The sequence below is a fragment of the Notothenia rossii genome, assembly GCF_949606895.1.
Source record: "Notothenia rossii genome assembly, chromosome: 4".
Taxonomy (NCBI): Eukaryota; Metazoa; Chordata; class Actinopteri; order Perciformes; family Nototheniidae; genus Notothenia; species Notothenia rossii.
In genome coordinates, this window is record NC_136902.1 from 69861024 (window position 1) to 69877561 (window position 16538).

Consider the following 16538-nt stretch of genomic DNA (forward strand, 5'->3'; position numbering starts at 1 on the left):
ATATTAAAATAATAAAAGGCTTGCAATATTTCAGTTGATTTGTAATGAATCCAGAATGTATGACTTTTTTTTTTTTTTTTTTTTTTTTTTTTTTTTTTTAAATTGCATTACAGAAAATAAAGAACTTTATCACAATATTCTAATTTTCTGAGACAGTCCTGTATGTTGCAAATGTATTATCTTTTCAATTTACACACGGCATCTATTGCACGTCTGTCCGTCCTGGGAGAGGGATCCCTCCTCTGTTGCTCTCCCTGAGGTTTCTCCCATTTTTCCCTTTAAACTGTGGGTTTTCTCTGGAAGTTTTTCCTTGTACGATGTGAGGGTCTAAGGACAGAGGGTGTCGTATTGTCATACTGATATTCTGTACAAACTGTGAAGTCCACTGAGACAAATGTAACATTTGTGATATTGGGCTATATAAATAAACATTGATTGATTGATTGATTGATTGAAAAATCGGACATGGCAAAACAAGATAAGCTTAAAAATTATTTATTTAAACCAAGCAGGTCTAATGATGATAATACAGACAATGAGATGGCGATACCGCCTGCCGTCAGTGAGACCGCAGATGCCTTGGCCCCGGACAGAAAAAAACAAAAATCCTGCACGTTCAGACCCGAATGGAAAGATAATTCACCTGGCTGAGATGCGACATTATAGATGGGGAAGAAATGATGTTCTGCTCGCACTGCGAGAAAGAACGGGTTCACCAAAGGAGCAACAAATATGAGAACCTCTGCGCTTATTGAACACAGTCAGAGCAATGAGCACATTTTGTCAGTGAACACAATACCACAACAAACCGCAATGAAAGGCCACTGCGAGGGGCGAATTAAGCTTCCAACATGTAGCTATTGGCGCGTTCACACCAAGTACTTTTCCCACAAAGGTTCCTGAGAACTACGATTTAGTTGCGTTGACACCAAAAAGCCCCAGGAACTAAATTAGTTCCTGACAACCTTTTTTACCCCCCTTTTAGTTCCTGCTAGAGAGCAGGGACTTTCGTTGGAGAAAAAGGTTCCTGTGTCTGATTGGCTGGGTGGAATGCAAACCACTCCCAAAAACTTCTCTGAAGCCGCCATTTATTATGCTCGCATTACAATCTCAGCGCAGCGCATCAACGAAGAGATTATTTTTGTGAAAGCAGCTATGGCAACACCAAATGAATCAGCGGAGCGGTGGATGTGTCGGCGCTTCGGGAGATGTACTCGGAGGACGGGATCCAGAAGCTTCTACTGAAGGCAGCTTCCAACGCGAAAATGTACCAGTGTGTTTCAGTAAATTTGCTTCACTAATCGAAGGTAAAATATACTACATGCACTTTACTGTTTTAATCTGCACAAGTCTGGTCTCAGATGTACTTTTATTTGCTCGGTAGATCGAGTTAGCAATGCTAGGCTGAACTGGGTAACACTGTTAGCAGGCCGGAACCGAGCTAGTTAATAACATCTAGCTAGCTCGCTAGCTATTCTCGGCCGCTATGAAAACGTTTTGACTTGTGAATAAGTGTGCAATGTTCTGTAATTTGCTTCACTAACTCATGGCACTAATTGTGTGTTTGAGGCGACGAGGTGTTTCTCTCTGGTTTCGAAACTAGTGAGCTTCCCCCTCTGGAAATCAACAGTATCGCCTAGTCATCTCCCATTCCAACCAAACGCAAAGGTACATATAAACACACTGTAACTACTCTGGCCTTAAAAGAAGGTTACGCATCGAACTATTGTCCGTTTATTTATTTATTGGTACAATTATGAAACATCGTGAACATACATCGTTTACATTTTTTGCGCCCTTTTCACTCTCACAAACGTAAACATCCGGGGCTAGAGGTCACATGAATTCCGGTAAGAAAAAACTCTTAATAATTTTTTGACAAAATATAACAAAGTGTAAGCATACATCAAGCACAAAACAATAAATAAGGGCACTTTGAGCGCCAGCTAATTGATCCTATCTTATACTTTACACCTGCATTTTGTACACTGTCCCTGCCTGCACCATGTCCAATGTTGTCTCTGTTGACAACCTACTAGTAAACACATTCCTAGTATGTTGTAAAACTATTTTGCGATTAAACTGATTTTGTATCTTGCTTATTTCTCCTCTTAGGAAAGCGGGCACGGGATGACCGCTTTCTTGACACCATCATGGTGATGGATGATCGGCGTGCCATGGTCAGCAAGGACAATGAGGACCGGCATGCCATGGCCAACAAGGAGATGCACGACGAACCAGCTGCTGCATTCACACAAGGCCCAGGAATCGCAGGACCAGTTGCTCATGGTGATGGCACACCATGCTGACTCGGCGGCGTGCCAGGTGCAGGTGGCGGCGTGTCAGGTGCAGGTGGCGGCGTGCCAGGTGCAGGTGGCGGCGCTCAAGGTGGAGCAACAAAATACCTTTCAGGCTGGGCTTCTGGGAGTGCTAAGCGAGCTGGTTAAATCCAATAGGCCTTCAATTAAAAAAGAAGAAAAACTTGTATTATTTTGTTTTGATACTACTGACACTTATTGATCTGCTGCTGATAAATAAAAGAGAAACTACATGGTAGGGGTGCAACAACTAATCGACTTAATCGATTAAAATCGATTACCAAATTAGTTGCCAACTAATTCAGTCGTCGATTCGTTGGTGACGTCATCACGTGTGTTTTACGCGCCATTAAGCTCCAAAGTTATTGGTCTTTTTATCGGTACTGGAGACATTTAAAAAAGATATGTCATGTATTATTGCTACAAAAACATTATATCGCAGTCTTAGTGTCGCCAACTCGTATCTAATATGCAAAAAGACAAACAAATGCGTCTATGATGTATTTTGGATCAGACGAGATCTCTCTCCCCCTGTCTGTGTGCGAGGGGGCGGGGCAGTTTACACACACGTGGCTGCTACATGCAACAACACACTGCGGAGATGGCGGAGAGAACACGCTTCGAGGTGTGGTTAAACTTTACCCGTCTCGATGTGGACAATGCTCGTTGCCAAAAGTGCAATAAGAGTTTAGCATGTAAGTGCGGTAACACGAGCAATTTGTCTAAACATTTAGCAAAAGTGCACCGCATTCAGACGGAGGAATGCACCGGGTTCGACTGTCTTTCTAGCAGCTCTGAAGCCCCATCCACGAGTAACTTTTCCACGTCAGGTGTTATGTATGCTAGCCGCAACCATGGCAGCAACACATGGAGTTAACTTGAAATTCTCCCCCAAAAATCTTTTAAACTTGCCATAATTCCCAAACCCTACACTCCTCAGACATATGTTTTCATGAAAAACGTAGGAAAACCTCTCATAGGTTGGAAAATAAAAAACAAATAAGAAAAAATATTAAACAAAATGCCTCTTGAAGGCATGAAGAGAGAAAAAGTCCAGCTAGAACTGAATTATACAAACATGGGTTAATGATTAGAGGTAACTTAGTTATTTATGTTGTTAAAGTTTCAGCTATTCTGTTTACAGTTCTGTTATCACATTATTTAATACGATTTGTTAAAACACTTGTTTCTTTTGATGTGAAATATTATTTATTTAAATAAAAAGCAAATTTTAATTTGGTTCAAAATGTGTTTAGTTCATTTAATAATATGTATTTTTTGAATCAAGTATTCATCTTTATCGTCTTCATTGTTAGTTTCCACATGCCTAAAACAACCTCAAGCTAAATCTAAAAGTTTATGGCTAAATAAGAGGGTTTGAGAAATTGTGCAAGGCATAATAGTCCGAATAGTCGATTAATCGTTTCATTAATCGATAGATTAATCGATTATCAAATTAGTCGTTTGTTGCAGCCCTACTACATGGCGATTAAACAGATCACGTATCTTGCTTATTTCTCCTCTGACACTTTATCTTTACAGTGACCTGTGTAGCATCCTATACATCACATGTAAGTGATTATTCTGATACCATCATGTTTCATCGGTTATAAACTGGCGAAACTTTATTTATTGTGTCCCAGCCCAAATATGTGGCTTTGAAAAATATAATTTAATTGTATTTCAAAATGGCGTCCATCAACGCAAGCACTATTCATTTATAGAAAGAGAAATGGTTAAGTTTGTAATTACCAGTGTTGTGAGTTCAATATTTTTTATTAATTATAGTAAGGGAACATCTTAGGAGTTAGTGTACTGAGTTCCTCTCAGGAGGATATATAATAAAAAGGTGTGCTAACTGATGAGCCTTGTAATGGCATCAAGGGTTTCCTTTTGCCACTACAGCGGGGTTGACGACACGCAATCCAAAACAATAAGCAGCCAAAGGTTTTCAGTCCAAAAAATGTAATTTTATTAACAAAAAAGTACTGACTTAAAAATAGTCTCAAAATAACAAATCTTAAACAATATTTCGGCGATATACTTTTCTATATAAACTAAACTATACTTTGTTTACATTCTAATTTGCAACAACAATCTCTGGCTGCAATTTGCGGTCGAAAAACTGTTCCGCTCCCAATCTCATCAGGTCTCCGAGCACCCCGGCTGTCCTCAATTACCTCACTTAAATACACACCGGAAGGTACACGGAAACAGATCATATATACGATATAAAATTAAACAATCACTTCATCAAAAACATATTCACCATGGCAATATAAATCATTTTCCATCATTAAAGCATTTATCAAATTATGAATCGAAATAATAACTTTGTGGCCTATTTACCTGTACTCATCACCACGACGCTCACACAGGTTATGCAATACGCAACATGCTGTATTTGTGGATTGGCTTAACTCAGTTACGAAGCTGTATAACACGAGCACCAAAACCACAACTTCAGTCAACTCCATACCTGAGGTCGGAAGGTAAACAGACGCATGCATACAGCGGAAGCGGAAGTTTTTCTTCTTCTTCTTCTCTAGGTTTTTTGGCGGATTGCAACTTTAAATTGTTTGCGGCCAGCCAGTAAACTCAAAGCAGAAGAAGAAGAAGTGACGTCAGCGGCTTTATTTGCCTAATCCTCCCCCAGGAACTAATATTGGTGTGAACGTGATCTTTTAGTTCTCTAGAACTAAGTTCTCAGGAACCTTTGTGGGAAAAGCACTTGGTGTGAACGCGCCTTATGTACTCAGCTAAAAGTAGTGTTTCATATGGCTAAAAACGACATTGCAGGTAATCAGTATGCAGGGTTGACTGAGCTACTACGAGAAGTGAAGACTCCTGATTTTGCCACAGGTGATGGAATTTATCGTCACGGTGATTCCGTTGATGACATGGAAAAGGCCGTAGATGAAGTCCTGAGCAGCTGGATGAAAAACTAAAGAGTGACTTTATAGTAATAATCATTGACGAGACGGTTAATATCACTGTGGACAAAAAGCTGATAATATACGCCAATTTGCAAATTAAAGGAAAAGTGGAGACGTGTGTTTTGGGAAACTATGACGTGCTCTCCGGGACAGCGCAATGTATATTTGACAAGGTGGATGAGGTGCTCCGCGAGAGGGATGTGAAACTGTCAAGCGTCATTGGCCTGGGCTCAGACGGAGCTAGTGTAATGATGGGCAAACATGCTGGAGTTGGTGCTCTTCTGAAGAGAGAGAGTGCGTTTTGCATTCAGGTGCACTGTGTTGCCCACCGAGCTGCACTGGCCGCGCTAGATGCTGCAAAAGCTGTGGACCAAGTAGGAGTTTACAAGCGCAAAGTATCCTCTGTGTAGGCTACTCATTTTACAAGCACTCAGCCAGCAGGACCAATCGCCTCCGTCAAATGACAGCAGCGCTCGGGGATGAAGATGTGAAAAGCCTAAAGCAGCAGTGCGCTGTCCACTGGTTATCCTTGCACAGGGCAGTGGAGGGTATCAAGCTAAACTGGCCTGCTCTGGTGATGGAGCTACATGAAGAGGCTGTTCGAGGAAATTGTTAGAAATTAAAATCAATGTTTTATGGCATAATTTAGTTTAAACATACCATCAGTTTAAAGTTTTATACTGAAAAACCAGAAGTTCTCGCGCACAATGTCTGATGTCAAGCTTTTATTCTGAAAATCCTTCATCGCCGGTTAGCATTTAGCATGTGGCTAATATCCTTTTCCTATAGAGGTGAATTTAGAAGCGAAATGACACGGAGTGTTGCACACCGAAACCTACTGATTTTACACTACATCTATAGACGTCGAGATATTATTATTGCTGAATATTAAATGAAGGTACAGTTTATTTTAATAAGTTTTGTTTACAGACGTGGGTAGCATATGACAACATCCGGGACCACCGTAAATGATAACTGCCGTAAAGTATTTCTAGTATTATTAAAGTATTGATTAGAGCCGTTAAAATGCAATAAATGAAAAGTTATGAAAGAGAATATGAGGAGAAAAGGCGTGTTTAGTTATGTATTAAATGTAAAATGTCAAAATCCTCTGTTATGTGCAATATCGGACATTGGTGAAAGGAGGGCGGAAGATTACGCCACAGCCGCCATTGAAGAGGAGGAGCCAAATGAGATATATAAATCAGGTGACGGAGCCTTATGTGCTTTTTCTGGATGGCCTCAACTGTAGGAGGGAGCTGCAGCTCCTCTCTTTCTCACTGAACAATATCTCTGCTTGTAACATTACCGCGCCATTTTAATTAAAGTACCCATTTGAACCTTTCTCAGAGACTCCATTGTCTCTTACTTTTAAAGCTTCTCTCCTGGACGCGAGAATAACGAATAAGCTAATTAAATGCCCAAGCAAAAAGGCATCCTTGGTCAAATCCAGCCATACTGCTTCATCGCCTGGACTCACGCACTGGCTGATGTGCTACCTGTTATGACCAAACTGAATTTGGTTTTCCAGAAAGAGGATGTCAATCTGGCCACAATCCGACCAATGGTTCACGCATCAGTTGCGGCACTCACACAGTTGAGGGATTCCCCCCGGTCCCGAAGAAGAGAGGTTTCAGGCAGATTGCCAAAATGGCATGTACAGGGATGTGAATGTGACACACGCAGATGACTGGTCCCGGCAGGCTTTCAGTAATGTCCGCGTACGCTGCATTACACATCTTGTAGGTGCTTTACACAACCGCTTTCCTGAAGAGTCCCTGAGTATTATCACTAGCTTTGACGTCCTGAACCCATCCCAAATGCACAAAGTGGTAAGTAGGCCTTCCTAAAATGGTGTCACAAATTATTTAAATGTGTTTATATGCGTTACATAAAACAATTCATTATTTCTCCGTCCCTTCAGTGCTTCAAATATACGCTGAACCAGCCCTCAGAACCATTATTGGTCATTTTGGCCAAGGGATTGCCAGCGAGGATGAATCAGTGCAAGCCAGTGCCCCTCTCATTGATGCCACAAGCGCCCACAGAGATGCCATCCCTGTGATGACAGCATTCCGCGGATATGGAGGCTTGCATTTCTTAACGGCTTGCAAAGTCCTCGTAAGAGATTTAGGCAACATCTATCCTGAGTGGGCCACACTGGCCAAGATAGCATGCATGATCCCTGTCTCCAGTGTGCCGGGAGAGAGAGGATTCTCTCTACAGAACAGAATAAAAACAGCGCAGGCGAGAACAAGGTCACACGGCTCATGCGCATTGCCATTTGTGGAGAGACACTCGGGACCTTTGATTTTAAATCCGCAGTTACCCACTTCACAGGTCTGAAAAAGCGCAGAAAGTAGGCTAAAATATAATAAGCTAGGCATTTTGCTCTAGTTTTGTCAAAGAGTTTGTGTTACAATTTGTTTAAAGGCTATTTGATAAGAAGTCGGCAGCTGCAAGCTTTTATTAAAATGCTCACGACAGGCCTATACTCTTTTAGTCCAACTATATGTAGGCCTAAAGCTGAAGAACATGGGTTTTTTATTTATTATATTATGGCTTGCGTAATATAGGCTATATTTATTTGTTTTCCGTTACGCACGATATTGGCAGAACTTGTTTGAACTTTTATTAAAAGTCACTTTTCAATAAAAGATACAACTGAATGCCTTGATAATTTCATTCTTAATACAGAGTTGTTATCAATTTGTTTTAAAGCTCAATAAATAACAAAGAAGACCTTTGACCGGGAAATTTCCAATTTGTCCGGAAGATTTAAAGGTGATCTATCATGCAAAATGCAATTTTGTACGTCTTTTATACATGAATGTGTCCCCGGTGTTCCAGGGAACTCACCAAGTGTCAGAAAACACAACCCTCTCTATTTTCCTCCATACCCAAATCTCTTAAAAAGGGGCTGCAACGGATCTGATCCAGATTTGAACACTTCTATGACGTCACAGAAGTGGCGCTACGGCTATTGGGCCAACTCCACCAATCAGGAGGAGTCAGCCAAGGACATTGCTGTTCCAAAGCGCTGGAGACGCTGTAGTACATATTTCAGGCCACCAGATGGTGCTGTTCTCACTGAATCCAAGCATGAAAGGCAGTGTTAAATTGATTGAAATGAGGAATCGCTAAAATGCATGATTTGATTGGTATTTTGAAAAATGAAAAGTATAAATATGCCTTATATAGGTTTGGTCCAACACTATGTTATTCAAATATAGCACGATAGGTCCAATTTAAATCCTAACGGACAGGGTGATCGGCACACATTTTTGCTAACGGGAACTATAAGTGACTATATCCGTGAACAAAATGCACTGAAACAAAGTGCTCACTCCCAACATTCACGTGAAATGGGCCAGCCACGCATGGAGCTGGAAGAAGGATTCATACCTCAGTTGTCACCTTCTGAAGACATCGTACAACCACCACCATTAAGTAGCCTTAAAACAGAATTTAAAGCAGCCAGTGATGTACACTTACCTTTTCCTACCAAAGCTGACCGTTACAACCAACCATACTTATCTCAGTACACGGATGGAAAATCCCAACCGTACACACCAGAACGAATAAATGTGCACGCTCAGCCCTTTATCCCGAGACAAGCTTCTCCAGCTATCTCAACACCTGTCATTCACTGTACTCCTTTGACAGCTGTGACCTGTAGACTGAGTTTCCAAGATGGCGCCTGTGTCGGCTGGCCGCCCCCTCGGCTCTCTGCCTTTAGCGACCCTACTTTTGTTTTATGTATGTCAGAATGTCTCTGCTCTGCTAGGATCGCCAAGCCCTCCTCCACCTCAGACCCTCATTGGAGTGTATACTGCTGCCCAAACCTACATCTGGCAACCATAACTCGTCCCCCCCCCTCTACTGTCGGATATTCCAAACTACCTGCGCCGGTTCCCCTGCATCCTGCCTCACCGAAAGCGCTTTAGACGTCAAGGAAAGCGTGGTGGTGCACTGGTCCATCTTAAGGCATACCTGACGGCTTCTTCTGGGACTTATCCACGTCTCGGATGTCATGGCCCTCCCGCTGCACGCCATGTCAGGGATCGATGGATTCGCCCTTTCTTTCCGGAGCTATGTCCTCTGCTGGGCCCGCTGGCAGCTCCTCCTGTCCGTCCGACTGCTCCCGGCCCGCGCGGCGTTCAACACGCACATCTTCGTCCGTTGAGACGCACTACACCTTCGGCCGGCCCGGAGCAAAAACTTTGCATGGCTTTGCTAAATGCTAGGTCGATAGCAAACAAAACATTCCTGCTAAATGACTTCTTCACCTCTCGTGATCTGGATTTTATGTTTCCGACGGAGACCTGGGTCCATGCTGGCGAGTATACACCGTTCTCTGAACTTCTTCCTCCTGACTGTACATTCTTCAGCTCTCCCCGTACCACCGGAAATGGTGGGGGAATAGCATCAGTGTTTAGAGCTAGCCTCCAATGCCGATTGCTTCACCCTGTAACTAGCTATGCTAGCTTTGAGTTGCAGCTTTTTGAACTCAACCCGTCCTCGCCTATACTCTGCGCAGTCGTGTATCGTCCGCCAAAGTGCAATAAGGATTTCGTAAATGACTTTGCTGACTTTCTGTCCGGGATTGTGGTGAAATATGATCGTGTTTTGATTTGCGGAGACTTCAATGTCCATGTGTGTTGCGAGTCCAAACCTCTGGTTAGGGATTTTTTTAAATCTCCTCGATTCTTTCGGTATCATTCAGTCCGTAGCTGGCCCAACATATGAAAAAGGACACACTTTAGATTTAGCATTATCGTTTGGACTGTCTGTATCTGTGAATGAAATCTGTGTAACAACGCGTATCTCAGACAATTTACCGGTTCTGTTTACAACCTCGATCCCTTCCGCAGGAGTCGAATCACGTGCTCCTGCGCGTCGTCTGCGTTCGATTAACCCCTTGACTGCCTCACAGTTTTCTGATGTTTTTAATGTTTCCCTGATCGGTAAAATTAGATGTGAACTGTGCTTTTAATGCTGATGAGCTTATCTCCATGTTTGACTCGACATGTACACTAATTTTGGATTCTGTTGCTCCTTTTATGTTTAGACGCACCAAAGTTCTCTCAGAGCCTTGGCTAAATGACTGTACTCGTGCCCTCAGACGCGCTTGCAGGCGCGCAGAGAGAAAATGGAAAAAGGATAAACTCCATGTCTCCTTAGAAATCCTTCGTGCTTGTCTTTCCGACTACCAGAAGTCAAAACAGCCAAAACAGAGCACATTTCTCTGATAATCTCCAAAAACAGCCATAAACCTCAGGTTCTTTTTAATGTCCTCAAGTCGATCATTAATCCCTGTGATGCTTCTCCAATTGTGCCATCGACTACTCTCTGTGATAAGTTCCTTAGGCTGCTCTTAGGCTAGCCCACACTAGTGCTACCCCAGATCCTGCTCCTTTCCTGTGACCTGCTGTCCTCGACCAATTTGAGCCTGTATCCCTCTCTTCTCTCTAGGATGTGGTCAAGCACCTGCGGCCGACAAACTGCAACTCAGATAGCATTCCCTCTCGCCTTCTCAGAGATGTTTTTAATTCAGTTGGAGCAAGTATATTATTACTATTAAATACCTCTCTTGGCTCGTTTAAAAATCGTTTTAAAATGTGCTTTATAAATAAAACCCGATTTGATTTGACCTGTAGCAGAACCGTTGGCTCAGTACTTAGCCAGGCGAGATCTTACAAACGCGATAGAGATGTCCCGATCCGATCACGTGATCGGGGATTGGAGCCGATCACATGATTTTCAAAAGATCGGAATCGGGAGAAAAAAAATCGGGGATCGGGATTTTTTTTTTTTTTTAATAAATACTTTTGAAAAAAATTTGTATATTCAATGTTACAAAACAAAAATGACCATGTTCAAGTCTTAAAGTCATCCTGAGGCCTTAGTTTTGGTTTCAAATTACACAACATCATGTATGTGTTGCTTCTTTGGGGCTTGTTTTCATAGACCTGGTTGCTTATTTCTCTCAAATCTGGCAACAGAGTGGGCAGGGCGCAGTGTCTAATTGTAGCAGTAAGCTAACGAGTACTGACAAGCTTGATTTTGTTTTGATCCAATGCATCACAACTGAACTGATCCAATGCTCCTGTGAAAAAAAGAAGCTATAGCCATGTTGGATAGAATATCCAATTTAAATTAAAAAAAATAACCTTAAGGGACAACTTTTATGCTTTTTAAAAAATAATGTCTCTTAATGCATTGCATAAAGATCGGATCGGGAAAAATTGGTATCGGCAAATTGTCAAAATCAAATGATCGGAATCGGATCGGGACATCCCTAAAACGCAAGCTTGTACCAATTTCACGACAAGCCAGAAAACTACCGGGCATGGTACTCCTCATTCACAGACACAATTAGTGACATACATTTAAGTGCAGCTCAGCAGCTCGACCTGGTGAAAAAATGGCTTGGTAAAGAGTCATGTGAATACGTCAAACGCATACATTCAGTGCATGTGGGCAATCCAACAGAAGTGCTACGCAAAGCTTGGGAACGTCTTCGTGACTGTTACGCTGCCCCAGAGATAATGGAGAAGTCACTCTTTCAGCGGTTAGAGAGCTTCCCAAAACTCAACAACCGAGACCACATCAAGCTCCGTGAGCTGGGTGACTTGCTGTCCGAGATCCTCGGTGCCAAAGAAGATGGTTATCCCACAGGTTTGACATATTTGGACACCTCACGATTATCATATTTCGTCGATCACAGAAAAACTGGTTGTCCAAGGGCTCGAGTTTCAAAGAAGATAACAAATAGCGTTTCCTTCCCTTTGAATACTTCTGCAAATTTGTGTGTCCCGAGGCCAAAAAGAGGAACGATCCCATCGCCTGCTGGTAAGGGGAGTTATTGCCACTCACGCATGCGCAGTTCGTACGTGCAACTTGGCAGTCGGCTGAAGTCTTTGCGGTGTGTTCCAGTGCGAAACATGGCCAAGATGCAGGAGACGCGAGGCGACGTGAGCCGGGACATGTTCTTTGGTGTCAGTTTGGTGTGTAAGGAGCTTTAAGTCTGCGGATCTTATGTCCGGATAAGAACATTATACTACCACTGGCTCAAATTATTAAAAACAGCGATCTAAGCTATCACATCTATGCAGACGACACCCAGATTTATTTGGAAATTACACCGGGAGACTACTCTCCGATTGGAACACTGAGCAAGTGCATTGAGCACATCAATGACTGGATGACTCAGAACGTTCTCCAATTGAACAAACAAAAGACTGAGATCATTGTTTTTGGAGCAAAGAAAGACCAATTAAAAGTAATCGCAGAGCTTCAGTCGGCAGACTACAAAGTAGACTCAACAACTGAGATAGTGTATTCACAGGGCTCACTAAAAAATCTATCAGAAAGCTGCAGCTGATTCAGAACGCTGCTGCTCGAGTACTCACTGACACTAGAAAAGTGGATCACATCAGTCCGGTTCTGAAGTCTTTACACTGGCTTCCAGTCGACCAAATAATTGATTTTAAAATACTATTGCTAGTTTTTAAATCACTAAATGGCTTAGGACTGAGGTATATAGACGACCTCCTGCATAGCTATGAACCATCCAGGAGTCTCAGGTCCTCTGGGTCGGGTCTGCTCTCTGTTCCAAGAATAAGAACTAAACATGGAAAAGCAGCGTTTAGCTATTATGCCCGACAAACTGGAACAAACTGCCCGAATTGCTGAAACGCACTTCCTATTTTCAAATCCAGACTAAAAACATATCTATTTGCCGCTGCTTTTAATTGAGCTGTTCATACTCACACTGCAGTATGCCTTTTATTCATGTATTCTGTACCTGCTGTGTTTGTTTGTTTATTTATTGCCTTGCCTTGCCTTTAGCAACAGCAAGGCATGCAGACTTTAAGTATGGGTCTTACATTGTAATCGCATTACAAACATATCTCTTTTTAGCCAGGATAGACGGGGAAACTATTTACAACGATCAACATGTCACACTGTTTAAGAGGAAAATGTGAATGCAAACTAATCCCTAACATCAACTTTGTAAAGCATACATTAATCATAATATTGAATGAAGATACTCAGGGTTATGACTAACTGATTAGAATAATTCATTGGATTTAGTTTGTTTCTAAGGTGAGACACTACAGTAAAATATATGTTTTGAATGCACTGCACATCATTTTGAGAGTTTGGGATATTTTGCTTCACAACGTGTTTTCATTAAGTTGAGTTGATTCTACTACACTTTGTCTCAGTAGAATTATCCTAAGTCCAGACTTTAGAGTTACACAATGTGTGGTTTGCAAATTAAAAATAGAAACATTTCAGAAAATAGACGAAAAAGAATTGTCTTAATATAGGCATTAAGCTGTGGAAGGAACATGGGGATAGCCTAGGTAATTGTGTTACACTACGTCACCTTTCTGTTAAGCAAAATCATATGTATGTAGTTTTCTTAAAATGAGTTTGTGTCTTATTTGCAGAGCCAGATATCTCCACTTCAGTAGCACATTTCAGTAGCACAATTCAGTTGCATTCCCATCTATACTGTATACTAAAGGTTCTTTTACAGAGGGGGTATTTGTATACATTTTCCATAGCCTGATTTATATAGCATTTTATTCTTAACAAGTATTGATCAAATGTACCTTTTATGGCTGTTGAAAGTAGTTTAAGGAGTCCAACATATCCACATTTCTAATTTGAATTTATAGCCCGTAATACAACAAATATGTGCCTTAATCAAATAAAAAGGGAAGTTATAGTGATAACTAACTTCAAATGTTTACCATACTCACCTGTAGTATGTTCCCTTAACTCTGCACAATTCATGCTAAACTTACATAAAGACAGTTGTTTAAAAACGTACAAATCATAACTATAGGCTTGCATGAAGTTTTACAATTTTGAAAGATGTTTGGAGCAATAAAATGCCAACTGCTGTAGGTTGATACACACTTACAGCTCCTCATAGTGACTAAATGATTTTTTTTTAAAAACATAATGTAATCAAAGTCTTTTAACCGACTTTAACTCCGTCTTTCCCTAATTCAACTGTTTATTTAACCAGAGGAAACTTGCTAAGAAGGATGAAAAATCTGCACTACATGTCCTTTATTTACTTCTTTTTTTTTTAGAAAACTTTATTTTATATTATTTGGGCAGTACATGATATACAAAGGTTACATTAATAATACATATAACACACAATGAATAAATATATAAATAACATAAAGAGAGCACGTTTATAATCCAATGAGACTCAGTTCGGTCACAGACTCAAAACGCCCCATGGTTTAGTCTGGGATTTGTCCAGGGTTTTTCTTCTCCTTAGTTCAGTAATAACTTGTTTCACGATGGTGCCACTGTTTATGATCGTCTGATTTAGTATCATTTTGCACCTTGTCTTCCAGATTTTTATACATGTGATACAAATTACCAACTGAAAAAGCTCCCTGTGTTTATTGTCTATCCCCTCATCCAGAATACAATGATTGAGACATATTCTACATTGAATTCTAAGCCGATGCCCCGTAGGAGCGACCACACCTCCTGGGCTCTGCAGCAGTCCATGAGGAGGTGCTGTAAAGTCTCGTCCTCCTTACAGTTAATCATGGGGCATGTTCCTTTATTTACACTGCAGGTTCATGTGAGTTCACTCACAGCAGCAGTGGAAATGGCACTCTCTATAAAAGGCAATGCTCTCCTCAGGCTCACCGCTCAGGCTTTTCAAACTGCTAACCTCCACACAAAACGACTCCTGATCCACTTCTATATTCTATGTTTCATTAGTGAAGATCTTCGAGCCGCACTGGGCTACTTTAACTTCTGCTCTGAAGTACAGCAGCAGCTCGACCATGCCTTATATTGCATCAGCCGGACGGTTTCTTCCTCCTCTCAGACCACATGTGCACTTCCAGGACAGAATACGCATTGCTGAGAAGCAACCACGCTGTGCATACTTTCACTAACAACTGCAGCCTGTGCAACATGGGTAACGAACTAAACCTTAAGAAGAAGTCAGAATGATAAACTTTAAACGTCTTACCTTCTTTAAAAAACGCCGATCAGTGATATATCTTGTTTATTTCAGTTTACGCGTCACAAGTGTGGACAAAAGTCGCGTAAAACCGCTTTTTTCTGCAAGGAACTTGTGACAGATGGTTTGTTTGGCCATACACAAATACACGCGTGTACCAACGGAAATCCAGCTAATACACCGACACTGGGAGGTCCGCCCTGCTGTCCATGGCTCCACCCAACTATTATTAGCTGAATATCAGGTTATAATTGTCTTCTCGCTGCAAGCACCACCTATAACCACCAGATGGCGCTCTTTACAAGCAAATCACCCTCCCTCCAGCCCCTCCTGGGTCTATGAGGCATCCATGCTATCAGAAACATAAACACACTCTATAGTCATGTCTGTATTTTACATTTGGCACTATATGATTTGTCGACATCTTTCCTGATGCTCCTTCCATCCTCTCATGGTTGCATAAATGCAATCACAATAACACATAAATATGGATTTCTTGAGGAGTTGCAAAAGTCTCAGCGGGGAAACAAAGCTGTTACGCTCCATTCTCTGAGTTTCCTGCTGTGGCTGTGGAGCAGAGCCATGTTTGTGATCCTCTTATTTCAGCCCCATATATGCGCAAAAACTACACCAGGATTTATAACGCAAAGGAGATCCTTACAGACTGCTCAGCATAAAAAAGGAAGCCACTCCAGTCATGACTAAGCTCCATCCTGCTTGAGATGGAGAGATTCCTTCCAACCAGATCAGTTTGAGGCCCTGCTGTGCTGAAACTCTCTGCAGAGGCTGTTGAGATCAGTGTGAAACTGGGGCTGCTTCATACTTTCTTTGCTTTGACTTGCCCGTATACTGTATGTATCTAAGCTCAATAAGATCTAATTGGTAAGAGAAGTGCTGTATATGCGGCCTCATCTGACATTTCTAGATTTATGGTTGACTGCCGCTCACCCTGTGGACCAATTGTGGATAGCCTTGATAAATGGGAGTCAGTGCACTTGGTCATTTTGAAGTAATGCTGTTCCTGTGTGACCAGTAGAAGGAAGCATGCTCCCCCACACCACATATTGCTGTATTTTGCTGCTTTAAGATATTTACACATTTATGGTGGGGAATTTCCCACCTCATGAATTTAGCTCTGGTTCTCTGGAGCAGGAGTACTGATGGTTTTCATTCAAGCTGTTTAATGAGGAATGAATAGACACTAGATACCAGGAGAATGCATTTAATTACCTTGCACAATAGAAAACAAGTGGCACTGTGGGTCCC

General features: G+C 41.7%; 1 protein-coding gene across 2 annotated transcripts in view; it reads right to left on the reverse strand.

Annotated features, from left to right (window-relative positions):
* LOC307035836 (high affinity cationic amino acid transporter 1-like) overlaps nt 1-15476 on the reverse strand; it is a 33881-nt gene extending 18405 nt beyond the window's left edge. For both annotated transcript variants that reach the window (XM_079675611.1, XM_079675608.1), the window contains exon 1: nt 15282-15476. The gene's annotated coding sequence lies outside the window, so the exon portion shown is untranslated. The remainder of the gene's footprint in view (nt 1-15281) is intronic.
* Nucleotides 15477-16538: the final 1062 nt, after the last annotated feature.